Below are 16,266 nucleotides of genomic sequence, written 5' to 3' on the forward strand. Positions count from 1 at the left end.
TGGATGTCTTCTTTGGAAAAATGTCTACTCAGGTCCTCTGCCCGTTTTTTTGGTGCTGAGTTGAAGAATTCTTTATATATTATACCTAATATTAGTTAATTAATGTATTAATAAATTAAACACATTAAATTAATGTATAATGTAATAAATTAAGGTTTCCCACGTTTTAGGTTATACATGTGTGCTTTCCTAGATATCCCTGTGAGATGTTTATGGATTCATTTTTTAGATCTGTCTTTAATCCATTAAGGAATTATCTTTAAATGTTATCAGTTCTGTTATACTTTAACCAGATAGAGAACTACCTATACCAGAACAACATATTAAGTAATCCAGTATTTCTCCAAGGAATTGGACTGCAACATGCATTAAATATTAAGTATAATGTTTTCTGTATTTTGAATTATCTGTTCTGAATGATCTATCTCTGAATCTATTCTGTTCCAGTGGTCTATTTGTCATTTGCTAGGCCAATATTGTCTTGATTATAGTGACTTCATAATATCCTTTTTTTTAAATGTTTATTTACTTTTGAGAGAGAGAGAGATGGCATGAGCAGGGGAGGGGCAGAGAGAGCGGCAGACACAGAATCCGAAGCAGGCTCCAGGCTCTGAGCTGTCAGCACAGAGCTCGATGTAGGGCTCGAACTCACGGATCACAAGATCATGGCCTGAGCCAAAGTCAGATGCTTAACCAACCGACTGAGCCACCCAGGCACCCCATGACTTAATAATATTCTTATATTTCATACTCTTCCTAGTTTTCAATGGGGTATAATCAATATAAAACTTTATGATCATTTTATGCAATTTTTAAAAGACCCCTGTAGCTATCCTATTTTTGAACTGTGGGAAATTTATATATTATGTATATTTTTATGTTTTTATTAAAGGGAATGATTTTTCCATTTCGTATAACTCATTACTTAGAAAAAAGCTTTCAATTTCTACATTTATCTCTCATCCAGCCATCTCTCTGAGTAGCGTATTAATCCTACTAGAGTGGCTGTTCTGTTTCTGATTTGGTCTCACTTTTGGGGGTGTAGACACAGTCATCTCGGCAACAAGAATATGTGTTTTTTTTCTCTCTTCCATTCCAGTACATATGTCAGCAATATAATTTGTTGTCTTGTCGCATTTCCTACAACATTAAAGATGATGTAAATAAAAATGCTGGTCATAGGCATTCAAAACTAGATCCTTATTTAATTGGTTTTAGCATCTCACAATATCAAGTTCGTTGTTAGTTTTACACAAATAATCTTTATTATGTCTAACAGTTCCCTTCTATACCTCCTTAAGAGTTACATTAGGAATATACTGAATTCTACTTAGCAGATTTCTCATCAACAGCTAATATGCTCGTACTACTTGTCTTTTAGATTTTTGATACAGTGGATTCAGTGCTGCTGGATTTTCTTAAATAGAACCAAATTTGTAACCTGGAATAACACCTTCTTAATCACATCGTATTGTCTTATACTGATATCACAGGTATGCTGGCTTCACAAAGTGAGTTGGGGAGATAACATCTTTTTCTATGATCTGGAAAAGTTTAAGTTAACAGTGCAATTACCTGACTCTTAAAGACAGAATTTCTCATTCAAGCCAGGACACTGTAAGAATGAAAGAAGATGCTAATAAATAGTTGACATCATATAACTTTTAAAATATATAGTGATAGACAAAACAGTCGGTTTCATTATATCGGCGGGCTGACAGAATGGTTCCATTCAAAAAACTGTTTTCAGAAATAAAACCTTAAACAAATAAAACAGCATGCTTATGAATACAAGCATTTAAAACAATTTTTAAACTTCTTTATATTAATTTATCTTAATTTTTAAAATACGGCAAAGAGGGGCGCCTGGGTGGCTTGGTCGGTTAGGCGTCCGACTTCGGCTCAGGTCATGATCTCACGGTCCGTGAGTTCGAGCCCTGCGTCAGGCTCTGTGCTGACAGCTCAGAGCCTGGAGCCTGTTTCGGATTCTGTGTCTCCCTCTCTCTCTGCTCCTCCCCTGTTCATGCTCTGTCTCTCTCTGTCTCAAAAATAAATAACGTTAAAAAAAAATATATGGCAAAGAAAATTAGTCTTGGTGCATATTCAAGTTCTTTAATCAGCTTGTTAGTAACACTGCATCATTGCTATTTTTATGAAAGATGTTATATTTTCATATATACAATCTTTTTTTATTTTCTTAATAAAAATTCCTGCAATCTTGTGGCACCTGGGTGGCTCAGCCAGCTGAGTGACTTCAGCTCAGGTCATGACCTCACGGTTCATGAGTTCAAGCCCTGCGTCGGACTCACTCCTGTCAGTGCAAAGCCTGCTTAGGATTCTCTGTCTTCCTCTGTCTCTGCTCCTCCCCTACTCACACTCTCTCAGTAATGAATAAACATTTATTTAAAAAAAAATTACTACAACCTTCTTTAAAGGTACATTTCATAGTTAATATATTTGAAATTATTGACCCCTTCAATTGATTCCTCTCTGTAGACCATAATATTTTTAATCGAGAAGATAACTCGTCTTCAGTGCTCAAATACCTGGTAAGCTCAGAGAAAACTCTACTACATGAAGTATATTCTTAATTTTTATTTTTATATTGAGACATACAAATATTTAAGCCACGGTATTTTAAAAGACACTGTATTTTTTGTCATACCTTTCTTTGAGAAATACAAAAAAAAAAAATTCATCAGGATGAATTGTATCCACTTACGATTCTTTTTACTGTTCCATCAAAGTTAGATACCCTGAAAACACAAACTTTCTAAAATTCAATCTATTTTGAATTCTTGAGGACAACACAAGTATATCCTATAAGAATAGTATTTGCATCAAAAGGATCTTTCCATCCACAATTCTAGATATCCCAAGTGCCACTACAAAATTTCAAAATTAAATCCTGCATCCTGTGTTTGACTTTCTTATCATTGACTTGGCTCAGTTCCTACCTTGTAAGGATAGATTCTAGTACCTTCCTGTTTGTGACCTTTTTTCCCATAATTGCAATTTGCAAAACTTCAAAACCTGAATATTTATTTTGCTTGTTTCATTAACTGGTACTTTGATTAAAAATCTCTAGGAGCACCTGAGTGGCTCACCCAGTTAAGTGTCCAGCTCTTGGTTTTGGCTCAGGTCATGATCTCACGGTTCCTGAGTTCAAGACCCACGTAGAGCTCTGAGCTAACAGCGTGGAGCCTGCTTGGAATTCTCTATGTCCCTCTTTCTCTGCCCCTCACCTGTTCTCATTCACTCTCTCTCTCTCACAAAAATAAATGAGTAAACTTAAAAAAAAAATTCTAACTGGTTTCAAACAAAACACAACCCAAACGATTTCAAACAAAATACAACCCAAATTTAGAGGACTCCTCTGCAAAAAAACAAATGTCAATACAATCAATTAGGGCTGATTTACAAAGTAGTTCTTCAAACTATTTGTAAAATCTGATCGATATTGGGCTGCAAGGACAGAAAACCCATACTCGGCTTCATCACAAAAATATTCTGGTTCAACAACTTAGCGTATGAAGAAAAATATTTGTAAAACTTGGCTATTTCTCCTATTTCCCTTGCAGTTTGTTCAAAAGAGATAACGACTTCTCTGTGCAATTATATGTGCAAATGTCTGTCCCTCAGACTTCTCATTCTAGCAATTCCATTGTGTGTACTCTGACATTGTGCCCCACTAACATGCTTATTTGTGTTCTCGCTGAAAAATAAATCATTATCGGCACTCCCAGGGGCCAAACGTGAGTATGGAGATTGACTCCAAAGAGGCACCAAGGAGCTTTTGCAGGGATGACAGTGACAGAAGCGTTCTAAAACTGAGTGGCAGGGATGGATGCACAACTGTACAAATTTACTGAAAATCTTCCAACTGTGCACTTAAAATAGGTAAAACTTCTGGTTTATAAATTTTACCTCAGTAAAGCTGTTAAAAAGATAAATTTCATTTTTTAAGGTTTATTTCTTTATTTTGAGAGAGAGAGAGTACAAGCAGGGGATGGACAGAGAGAGAGGGACAGAGAGAATCCCAAGCAGGCTCCGTTAGCAGCGTGGAGACTGATGTGGGACTTGATCCCACAAACCGTGAGATCCTGACCTGAGCCAAGATCAGGAGTCGGACGCTTAACCAACAGAGCTACCCAGGCGCCCCTAAATTTCATTTTTTGATGGTAAACTTTTTCAACAAATTTATAATAGAATTCACGGTAATATTAAACCTGTAAACTTCCGTGGAGTGATTTTCCTAAAAGCTTTTCTGAATTATATGAAAATAATGAAACCATTCAGGTAAAAAAATTAACTGATTTTCTTTGTGAAGCATGTGGTAACATTTACATGAAACTGGCACAGTTGGTGTGTTAAATTCTCTTCTGCTGTCAGAGCCAACAGATCAACAGCGGTGACTTCACCTTTCATGTATGTGTAAGCAACCAAAGTTGAAAATGACTGGAATTTAGAAGAGCCATGCTTCACGGAATAAAATTTAAGGACACGGTCTGAGGCTGCAGGTGTTAAATCTTGACCTTCGGGCAAAGTATTCTTAAAATAATTGCAAACTTGGGGCACCTGGGTGTCTCACTTGGTTGAGCGTCTGGCTCTCAGTTTCAGCTCGGGTCATGATCTCACAGCTCGTGGGTTCGAGCCCCGAGTAGGGCTCCATGCTGATGGTGTGGGTTTCCTCTCTCCTCTCTCTCTCTCTCTCTCTCTCTCTCTCTCTCTCTCCCTCTCTCTCTCTCTCTCTCTCTCTCTCCCTCTCTCTCTCTCTCTCCCCCCCACCCCTCCCATGCTCATGCTCACTTGCTCACTCTCAAAATAAATAATTTAAAAAGTAATAACTGCAAATTTTTAAAGTAGATATGGATGTTGCTTCAGTAGGTGTGTGAATTACACATTCATTCTTATCTCTCTTAAGAAACAGAAACCCAATACTCAACTTTTCTCTAAACTTTGCACTTCTTTAGCTCATTTTCTGCAACGGGGGATTCTTCCAAAGTAAATTTCCAAGTTAGTAAACAACAAAACAGAGAGTTTTCGAGTTACACTGCACAAAAATGACGAAATCACCACCCGGAGAACATTCAGACTTCCCACACTTCACGCCGACCACACCCAGGCCCAACCTGGCAGCTTCGTGCTCTTGTAGGCCACGGGGGCAGAGGGGAGGGGAGGCCACGGCGTTGCCGACCAGTAGGCCACATAGCCGGCAGGGCCAGCAGCCTGGAGGACCTTTCCCGCCAGCAGCAGGACTGGGATGAGTTAGTTGTCCTTAGCCACCAATGTAGGAGCATGTTTCATCTTGTTAGCAGGGGCTCTGCAGGCTGCTCTTTACAGAGAGATGTAAGTGAACTTGCATTTGGAGAGAACTTGGTGGGGGCGGGGGGGACATAGGGTTGTACGTAAGCATGCGTTAAGGTAAAAACACTCTTCACCACACGCACTACAGAGATCATACGAAAACCCGTTCTCATGAGGTCGAGGACCACTACCCCGTCTTATTTTAGTGACTGTGAAAATAATAAAGTCCAGAACCAATGGCAGGTGGGACAGGCCGAGCAGGCACAAACTGAGACTTCTGGTGATCTAGCTGAATTTTCTACACGATCCAATTTGGGTCACTTACGTTTTACTTCCAACATTGTCCATTTCTTCTATATTTTCAAATTTGTTTCTACAGAGTTCCGCACAGTTTCCACGTGTATTTCTTATAATTCTTTCCGACTCTCCTGCCACTGTGGTTGGGTCTGTTTCCTTGTTCCTAATCTTGTATATTTTTACTTTTTCCAATTTTTTTGTCTTATTTAGCCTTTCTGCTTTTTTTCTATTCCATTAATGCCACTTTTAACTTTATCAGTACCTCTTTTTTTTTTCTTTTTGAGGGAACCAGGGGTTTTGTCAGGGTTGGTTTTTTTTTTTTTAAGTTTATCTGAGAGTGAGAGAGCACATGTGAGAGCAGGGAAGGGGCGGAGAAAGAGGGAGAGAGAGAGTTTCAAGCAGGCTCAGTTCCATCAGACCCCGACACAGGGCTTGAACTCATGAACTGTGAGATCGTGACCTGAGCTGAAAGCAAGTCGGTCACTTAACCAACCGAACCACCCAGGTGCCCTGTCAGTCTTTTCCTCATGAATAATAATATATATTTACTGTTTTACAGGTTTTCCTTTGAGTAAAATTTTGGGTAATATACCTTAAAAATTGAGTATACAAGTATAATTTTTATTGCTTTCTAAAGAATCACCATTTGTTAGTTTTGTTTTATTTTTGAGAGACAGAGAGAAAGAGAGTGAGAATGAGCAAGGGAGGGGCAGAGGAAAGAGGGAGAGAGAGAATCTTAAGCAGATTCCATACTCAGCATAGAGCCTGATGCAGGGTTCTCTCCAACAACCATGCGATCATGACCTGAGCAGAAATCAAAAGTTGGAGGCTCAACTGACTGAGCCACCAAGGCACCCCTGTACAATTTCTCTTTGATTTATTCTTTGATCAAAGGTTTATCTAGGAGAGTATTTCTTCGTTTCAAGTGGCATTTTTGGGGGGGGGGGGGATCATATCTTTATTATTAATGTCCAATTTAATTTTATTAAGGTTTATTTTTGAGAGAGACAGAGCGTGAGCGAAGGAGGGGCAGAGAGAGAGAGGGAGACACAGAATCCGAAGCAGGCCCCAGGCTCCGAGCTCTCAGCACAGAGCCCAATGCGGGGCTCGAACTCATGAACCGCGAGATCATGACCTGAGCCGAAGTCAGACGCTTAACCGACTGAGTCACCCAGGCGCCCCTATTAATTTCCAATTTAATTGGATTATAATTAGGGAATGTGATCTTAAAAGTCTCTACTTTTTGTATTTGGTATGCTTTTGATTTGTTTTTATCCAAGTGGGTTAATAAGTGTATTACTTAGTACACTTAGTACTCTAGTAACTGGAGCTTGGAAAATCGCACATCTCCAAAGAAATGCTCCCTTATATGTGTCTTGGTGATGTGCCCTGGTAGCCTGCCCTGCTCACCTAAAGACTAAACCCCAGTGACAATGGTCACGTCCCAGTGTCCCACTGCAAAACCATCCTAACTTGCCAATCTGGAACCATCACACCTCTAAGTAGAAAACAAGGCAATTAGTTATCTTTAACAGCCAGATGATTGTATCACTTTGGAATTTAATCAAAACAAACCAAAGGCATGCAGTGCTCCTGGATGGTGCCCAGCAAACATCTAGTTCAAGTTTTCGTTTTCCAACCTGGGATCTCAACTCCTCCCCAGCATAAGTAGGCACTGGGAGACACCAGACAAACCCGCTGCCCGCCTACAAATCCAGGAGGAAAACATATTTGTACATGTCAAGGGTGGCTCGGCATGATTCACAGAAACCCTGAGGTGCCAAGGGGCTAGAACTATTTTTAAATGTAAGCAACTGTTAAAACAGGTAGTCCCACCAAGGCTTTGAAATGTCTGTGCTCGCATCAGATCGGCCCTGGTGATCTAAGACTCATACAATGAACACACGAAATAGAGGAAATCTTGTTTAAAATCACCAAGGAAATTCCAAGCTCTCACCAAAGAATTAGCGGATATTTCAACAAATATACACTTGGAGACAGGGTGTTGGTTTGTTTTTTTTGTTTTTTTTTTTTTTTTGTTTTACAGTTTCTCCCAAAAGTTCATAAAGTGGAAGCTTCCTGAGGACTGGCACCATTGGGGGAAGAAACACATTATACTGTTGAGCGCCTACTGTGTGCCAGGCAAGCTACTTTGTACTAAGTATTTTGCGTATATTATCTTTTTAAAATTTTTTAATGTTTACTTTTGAGAGAGAGACAGAGACAGAGAGCGAGCATGAGTGGGGGAGGGGTAGAGAGAGAGGGAGACACAGAATTCGAAGCAGGATCCAGGCTCTGAGCTGTCAGCACAGAGCCCAATACGGGGCTCAAACTCATGAACCATGAGATCATGACCTGAGCCGAAGTCGGATGCTTAACCGACTAAGCCACCCAGGTGCCCCTATTTATTATCTTTTGTATTTTCACAGTAGTCGTTATAGAAAAATGTCTAAGTTTAATCACATGTTTTTTTTGGTGGTAGCATATTTTTTTTTTTTTGCTTTTAATTTTATTTTTTATTTTTTTAAATTTACATCCAAATTAGTTAGCATATAGTGCAACGATGATTTCAGGAGTAGATTCCTTAGTGCCACTTACCCATTTAGCCCATCCCTCCTCCCACAACCCCTCCTGTAACCCTCAGTTTGTTCTCCATATTTATGAGTCTCTTCTGTTTTGTCCCCCTCTCTGTTTTTATATTATTTTTGTTTCCCTTCTCTTATGTTCATCTGTTTTGTCTCTTAAAGTCCTCATATGAGTGAAGTCATATGATTTTTGTCTTTCTCTAATTTCATTTAGCATAATACCCTCCAGTTCCATCCACATAGTTGCAAATGGCAATATTTCATTCTTTTTGATTGCTGAGTAATACTCCCTTGTATATATATACCACATCTTCTTTATCCATTCATCCATCAGTGGACATTTGGACTCTTTGCATACTTTGGCTATTGTCGATAGTGCTGCTATAAACATGGGGGTGCATGTGTCCCTTCAAAACAGCACACCTGTATCCCATGGGTAAATGCCTAGTAGTGCAATTGCTGGGTCGTAGGGTAGTTCTATTTTTAGTTTTTTGAGGAACCTCCATACTGTTTTCCAGAGTGGCTGCACCAGCTTGCACTGCCATAATCACATTTTTTAAACATTTTTTCGAGTTTATTTGACAGACAGAGAGAGAGAGAGAGAGAGAGAGAGAGAGACAGAGCACGAGCAGGGGAGGGGCAGAGAGAGGCAGAGAAAGAGAGAATCCAAAGCAGGCTTCACACTGTCAGCGCAGAGCCCAACGCAGGGCTCGAACTCACCAAGTGTGAGATAGTGACCTGAGCCGAAACCAAGATTTGGATGTCTACCGACTGAGCCACCCAGGTGCCCCTACACTTTTTTAAGTTTATTTATTTATTGGGGGTGGGGGGTAGGTGTGGAGAGAGAGAATCCTAAGCAGGCTCTGCACTGGCAGCATGGAGCCCAACATGGGGCTCCAGCTCATGAACCATGAAATCATGACCTGAGCCAAAATCAAGAGTCAGATGCTTAACCGACTGAGCCACCAGGTGCCCCTCCCTGTTTAATCACATTTTTAAATGATTAGTAGCTGATGTATCAGAAAAGCCTTGTTAAAATACTGATTCAGCTATAAAGTTTTCTTGTGATATAAACTATTTAGGGTTATATTATGACTCCAATATTTTGTCAGGTAGAATCCCCTAAAACTTTTAAGATCTGTTTGTGATTTCAGCAGACTTTCACTTCGAACACCGACCAGTATATCTACCCAATTTACTTTGAAGTCATCGTTACATAAAATTAATTAAGTAGTAACTCATCTAATCCAATGACCTTATGAGATCCAATCCCAGCTGGTATTATACCATGCATTAGTGCATCACAGAAGTAATTCTGGCCAATGACCCAAGTGATTTTTTTCATTGGGCACAAAATTCAAAGGAACGTATAACCTGCCTACCTTTTTAGATTCATCTTCTGCCCCTTTCACTTTGCATCTGTGTCCCAGCCACACAAAACTATTTCCAGGTGCTCCAAATCTCCCATTCACTAATTCCTCTGGCTCTCCATGTGCCCATTTTCCCCCACCTCTCCCACCTGATGAACAGCTCCTCCGTCCCCAAAACGTGACTCGAGGTATAACTTTTCGGGGACACACCCTCTCCATTTCCACTTGCCTCCTCCCCCATGAGGAGAGCTGGCCTCCCCTGGTTTTCCATCCTTAGTACACACAATGCTCTTACCCTGAATGAAGCAACTCATTCGGCAAACTTTTATTTAGCTCCTATTGTCTACGGAGATCTTTATTAGGTACTGGGAACACAAAAATAAACAAAACATGCAGTGTAGGAAAAGTCAGACACGTATACCAGGCAGGGCAGTGCCCCAGTGTTGTGCCATCCAGATCCCGGAAGGCGGCTTTGTGAACCCCGCCCTGCAGAACCCGGAGAGCCTGGGCAGAAATGTGGGGAGCCAACAGAGAGGGGGCTGGGCAAAAGGAACTGCATGAGCGAAAAGAGAGAGATGGATGGCAGATAAGCTCTACTGATGGCAGAAAAAATTTCTCCAGCCAAGGCATTCCATTAAAAATTAAAAACATTAAAAAAAAAACTTTAAAACTACTCATTTATAAACTTTCCAAGGGATAATAAAAGCAGTTAATCATCAGAGAAAGTCACCTCTAGCTTTATTCCTGATTGTTATCACACCCAGTGCTTTCTTAAACACAATGAGGCTCATTAGTAATATGTTAAAACTTTCAGATTTTCTCCAAAGACAAAAAGGTGATCTTATGACTGCCCTGAGAAGCAGGAATGAATAAAGATAAATAGTGCAGTTGTGTGAGACAGTAATGCGGCCGACCGAGGAACAGGGTGAGGAAGGAAGACTCCTTCACCTCCCCGTGTAAAGGGGAGAGAGAACAAATCAAGACAAATGATAGAAACTTTGGTGCAAGGATCCTAGATCATTCTACTGGGATCAGGGGTCCTCCGGTCAATTTGGCTTCCTTTCCTATGACCTAATCTGCAAACATAAAGGCTGAAGTTCTCCTCCTCGGTGGTTATGTGGAAAATCACCAATCCCGAATCATATCCTCTTTGACCCACAGAAGACAAAACTTTTCAGAGTCACCCATATTATGTTGTTGTTACATAAATTCTGAAAAACAAAACAAACAAAACACTTCCGATCTTTCCAACCTTTAATTTTTACACATCCTCGTACAGGATGTTGTGGTACCTACCTGCAGCTACAAAAATCGGAGATGGGGAAGCAGAAATCAGAGCTCAAAAGAACACGATAAACTTGAGTGGCCGCCTGTCCTTTCCATGCTCATTGTTTCCGTTCAACAGTTCAGACCGGTCAAGATGTTCTGTTGATATCACATCAACTTAGGCCTCTCATCCAAAAACATAACACATGATCCAAATGAGCAGGATGCAGACGTTGTGATCTACACCATGCCCTGATTTATACAGTGCCTGGTTCTATACTGCATTCAGAAATTCAGATGAAGGCGGAAATGACAAAGGCGTGGACAACGTACACCTTTTCTGCAGGGATTGAGTGAAAGGCATTGAGTACAATGCTCCAGGTTTAGAACAAACAAGTCTTTAAGCAAATTACTGCATGCCCATTATAAACTGGTTATAGAGGAAGGATAGTTCCAACCCCTGAAAACAAATCAGAACCTGTTACTACAGCAATGTTACCGCATCGGACGCTCTCACAAACATCATCCCACGGAATACTCACAGTACCCTTTCAGTTGGCTTTATCATCCCCCTTTCATAGATGAGGAAATTGAGCACTGAAAATTGAACAGACTTCCCTGGGGTCAAACAGGCAGGTACTGGCCCCACATGGACTAGCGCCTAATAACCCGGTCAAGTGACTCTCTGCCAGTGCTCCTGCTTCCCCAAATAAAGTTACAGGTGAAATCAACCCCCCTTGTTTTCATACCAGGAACTTTTTTGTAAGGAAGACAAAAATAGAAGATTGGTATAAAACATTTTAATTCTACTTCTTAAATATCTACTCAGGGCAAAAGGCCAGGTGTTTTGCCCGAGCAAACCAGACAATAATCCTATCTCAGTGGAAGCCCCATCTTAACCAAGAAGAAAGATACCAAACATACATCGGGAAGAGAGTCCAACAACTCTGAGTACATTAATTGTCAGCATTGGCCTCCTGCAAGGAGGAGGAGGCAGGTTTCCTGGAAAAGTGAACAAAGTGTATGACTCAAAGACTATTTCAGTACAAGATCCTATTTCAACCCTGTTGTCCATCTGTTTGCTGAGAATGTAAAGTTGTCTGGGTCCAAGTCAGAGAAGGAGATGAAATCATCTACTAAAAACACTTATGCAGGATCCCCATGAAGGCACGTTGTGATTACACAACAACCAGAGGCCGGTGCCCGCCTTCCTGTTACCTGTCAGGGCTTCCGTGCAGTCACGATGCCTCACCCCAGGGAGGTTAAGTTCAGGGATTCAGCTAAACAAATGGGGAATGCTGTAGAATTCATCATGAATTTTTTGCAGGCTACTCGAGGGGGAAAAAAAAAACTCAAGTACATGCAAGAAAGAAAAAGTTAATAAATATTTTACACACAGGCACTCACAACAATACCTATTTATCAAATGTGGCAGTCAGTCACTCTTCTCTCCCTGGTCCTCCTCCCCTGACTCCCTTATCCTTTTGAGAGGAGTCACTCAGGACATTAAACTCTCTACTCTCTACTCCTATCCTTCCTTTTGTGACATCTAGTACACCTGCATCTTTCAATACGTGGAGCCACCCTCAAGCCATCCCTTGCATGCCTCCATGGTTTCTCTCTACCTCGTTTAGAGTGAGAGGAAGTGAAGATTCCAGAGAATATCGGATTTTAGAGAAGTTCAGGAGAACTAGTATTCAGGAAGCTAATGAAGTCAAGGCTTTAGACACAAAAGAGTCCAGACCCAATTTTAAGAGCAAGTAAATTATGAGATAATAATTAGCATTTCAGCTATGTTGTAGACCAAATGATCATTTACGGTATGGCTAGAAATGTAAACTACCAAGTATAATATCGTTTCCATAGTAAAATGAGTTCTAAGTTCTAAACAACTGACCCACAAACAAACTTCTGGAACACTTAGCATTCATTAGTTTGGGTCACTTACCAGAAAATGTAACAATAAATTTTTCCCCTTGAGTTTCTCCTCACAGCTGCAGAAGAATATAGAAAGTATAGGTGTCTATAACTGGGTGATTCTATTTGACCTCCTTCCTTAGAAGCTCCTTCAGTTGAAAAACGACCTGGACCACTTTTTCCTAAGAGCCCCAGGTGAATTTCTTCCCACTGTGCCCAATGAAAGTAACTGGACCCATTTCTAGATAGGTAGCGACTATAGGGGAAAGGGCTCTCAACATTATCATAAAGAGATAATAAGGACAACAGGTTGGGAGAGGGTTTTATTCACTTTATATTGGCAAAGAAAGTCAGTAGTTTGCTGCTACTGTAGCCCAGGGCAAAAGGTGAACTCCGATGGCAGATGATTTCTTCTGAGCAGATACTGCAATGGTACTCCTGCGTGAGTGAGTTGTGTTGTGCGCGCGCGCGTGTATGTGTGTGTGGAAAGGCAATTAAGGTATAAGACTGGAGGGACAATAATGACGTGATGTACTTCAAAAGGGGGAAAAATTGACATGGCAACACATCAGCCAAGTCTGTCATAGACTTCTTTTCTCTTCAAAGAGCTATAACCTTGGGTCAAACCTGGAGTAGAGGGACTCTTACACTTCTCCATGTAATAATTAGAGTACCCAGAATGGGCTGTAGTCAAACCAGATGAGTGAGAAAAGACAAGAGTTAAACATTCCTACCAGTAAAGGATGTTGCCTTCAAATCCCATGGCAGCCATGTCTGGACGATGTAATTCTGCCTCCTTGGTTAAAGCTGATTGGACCCAGAATAGATGTCTGTCTGCAGCAGAGCCAATCAGATTCTCTCTGCCAGGAATTCGGAATTCGGATTTAGGAACAGCTAATCTGTGCACTTGGTTGAAGCCGTGCAACAGCCATATTCTATCATCTATATGAGCTACAGAAAAATCCAGAGAAAGCACAATAAAGGAGATGCAGTAGAGGAGGTAACGTAAGAGTCAGAGAAAGAATGATGGCTTTCCACTTCTCAGTTCCAGTTCCTTCCAGAAGCCATTTGCATTCCTATCTTTGAATTCCTCAAGACACTCCTGGTCCTTAAAGCCAATTGCCTGTTTTTGTTAAAGCTAATTCAAATTTACTTCAGTTATTTAAAATCAGAAACACCTTGAGTAAACCACATTACCATCAAGTAAGTCAGTATCATGCTATGAAAAGAACATAGACTTTTGAATCTGCCAATGCAGTGTTCAGATCTTGGCTCTACTAAATACAAGCTGTCTCGTCGAGACTACATTTTCTAACCTCTTTGAGCCTTGATCTCCTCACCCACAAAATACAGATAATGACTGCCATGTGTAGTTGTAAAAATCAGAAAACACATCTAGAGGGGCACCTGGGTGGCTCAGTCGGTTAAGTGTCCAACTTCAAGCTCACGTCATGATCTCATGGTTCGTGGATTTGAGCCCCACAACAGACTCTGTGCTGACATCTCAGAGCCTGGAGCCTGCTTCAGATTCTGTCTCCCTCTCTCTCCACGCCTCCACTGCTTGTGTTTTCTCTCTCCTTCCCTCTCTCCCCCCCCTCAAAAATAAAAAAATAAAACATTTTTAAAAAATATCTAGAGCCTCTGGCATGTGGTAAATACAAATGAAATGATAACTCTTAGAATTCCTTGGGACAGTAGTCATGGTGGCTGTAATGGCATCACCATGGATATCTCAATAGGAAGGTTATATATTGAACTTATGAATACAGAAAAATGTTTTCCTTAAATTTTTCAGTTTACAGAATAATTCGATCCAAGTTTTTTTTGTTTGTTTGTTTGTTTGTTTGTTTTTTACTGGGATACTCCAGTATAGGCAAGTATAGCTTGATTTTAAAATACTTTTTAATGTATCATCTATTACAGATAACTTCTGTATTTATGGGGAAACTCCTAAGGAAATCCCTCCAGGAACTCTTAACCACAGGATCACTTTTTTTTTTTCTTTTTAAGTAAACTCTCCACCCAACATAGTCTGGAACTCATGACCCTGAGATCAATAGTCGCATGCTCTACCCACTGAGCCAGCCAGATGCCCCCACAGGATAATATCTTTACCAATTCATCTTCTCCATCAGCTTACACAATAGAGAAATGGTTCTAATCCCTGTGGAAATCATAGACCCTTTTGAGAAAGGAGAAAGCTATGAGTTCTCCCTTTAGAAGATTCATGTCCATATGGAAAATGTTGCACATTTCCCAGTGTGCATGGTTTTGTGAATGTCATGCATGAATCCCTAAGAACTGAACAGTCTAATAAACCTCTTTACCTGGAATTTCTTTAAACAAGTCTGCATGTAAGGAGTCAGCATGTATCCCTAGATATACCCCCACAAACAAGAGATAACTTGTATTAAGCACCCCTTCCACAACTCCCATGCTAATACCCTTACTGAAATGCAATAGAGCAGGTCCCCACTTGTCTGGGAGGGGGACTTGGATATCCCAAGGTCATCTTTACATACTCTACCACAGCACTTACTCACCGTATTTTAAGCACTGACTTGCATGTCTCCCATCCTAAGCTGTGAATGAAGGCAGAAAATGTCTTTCATTTCTAGGATTATACTTCATATAGTAAATATTCAATACATGGAAAATAAATAAGCATATGGTATCTTATAAATACAAACTATTATTTGTGCTGATCTTTGATATGACTCAAGAAATAGAAAATTCAAGATAGTGTGGGGGCGCTTTGGTGGCTCAGTCAGGTAAGTGTCAGACTTGATACTGGCTCAGGTCGTGATCTCGTGGTCGTGGGATCCAGCCTCGAGTCAAGTTCCATACTCACTGGGCATGATGCTGCTTAAGATTCTCTCTCTTCCTCTCCCTCGGATCCTCCCCCACTCTTGTGCTCTTTCTCTCTCTCTCAAAATAAATCAAAGTTGAAACAAAATTCGAGATAGTGTGCAAGCAGTAAAAGGACTTGAATCCAGTTCAGAACATTCCCCAAAACATCATTTCTACAACTCTACTGGGGCTGAAGAAAGTTTCTGCTGGGTCGAGTCTAGAGAATTAAATTTTTGGCAGTGGAGCTCTACCCAAGGCACAATTTCTGGTCTTCTTTCTCTTCTACTCTAAGTCATTTGTAAATTATATACCATCATACACACAAACATGTGAGCACACACATGTACACAGCACAATTAAGTGTTGGATCTTCATGGAATTGTCCTGCACCCCAATCAGCCAAAATATATTCACTTGTTGTTTCTTATATCTGTTAAGAGTAATGTAGCGGTAGCAATAAGAAGGAGAATTAGAATAGGGGCACGTGAGTGCCTCAGTCGACTAAGCATCTGACTCATGCTTTTGGCTCAGATCATGCTCTCACGGTTAGTGAGTTCGAGCCACACATGAGGCACTGTGCTAACAGTGTGGAGCCTGCCTGGGATTCATTCATTCATTCTCTCTCTCTCTCTCTCTCTCTCTCTCTCTCCCTCCCTCCCTCCCTCCCTCCCTCC

At 40.7% G+C, this 16,266-nt stretch overlaps 1 long non-coding RNA gene across 1 annotated transcript; it reads right to left on the reverse strand.

The window, feature by feature from the left end:
- Window positions 1–890: 890 nt before the first annotated feature.
- Window positions 891–13,742, reverse strand: LOC125939526 (uncharacterized). The gene is made up of 4 exons (XR_007463082.1): window positions 13,477–13,742; window positions 12,774–12,819; window positions 1,576–1,615; window positions 891–1,140 (listed from the first exon to the last, which is right to left on the reverse strand). It is a non-coding gene; the product is annotated as an uncharacterized LOC125939526 (long non-coding RNA).
- Window positions 13,743–16,266: the final 2,524 nt, after the last annotated feature.

Source organism: Panthera uncia (assembly GCF_023721935.1).
Source record: "Panthera uncia isolate 11264 chromosome B2 unlocalized genomic scaffold, Puncia_PCG_1.0 HiC_scaffold_25, whole genome shotgun sequence".
Classification (NCBI taxonomy): Eukaryota; Metazoa; Chordata; class Mammalia; order Carnivora; family Felidae; genus Panthera; species Panthera uncia.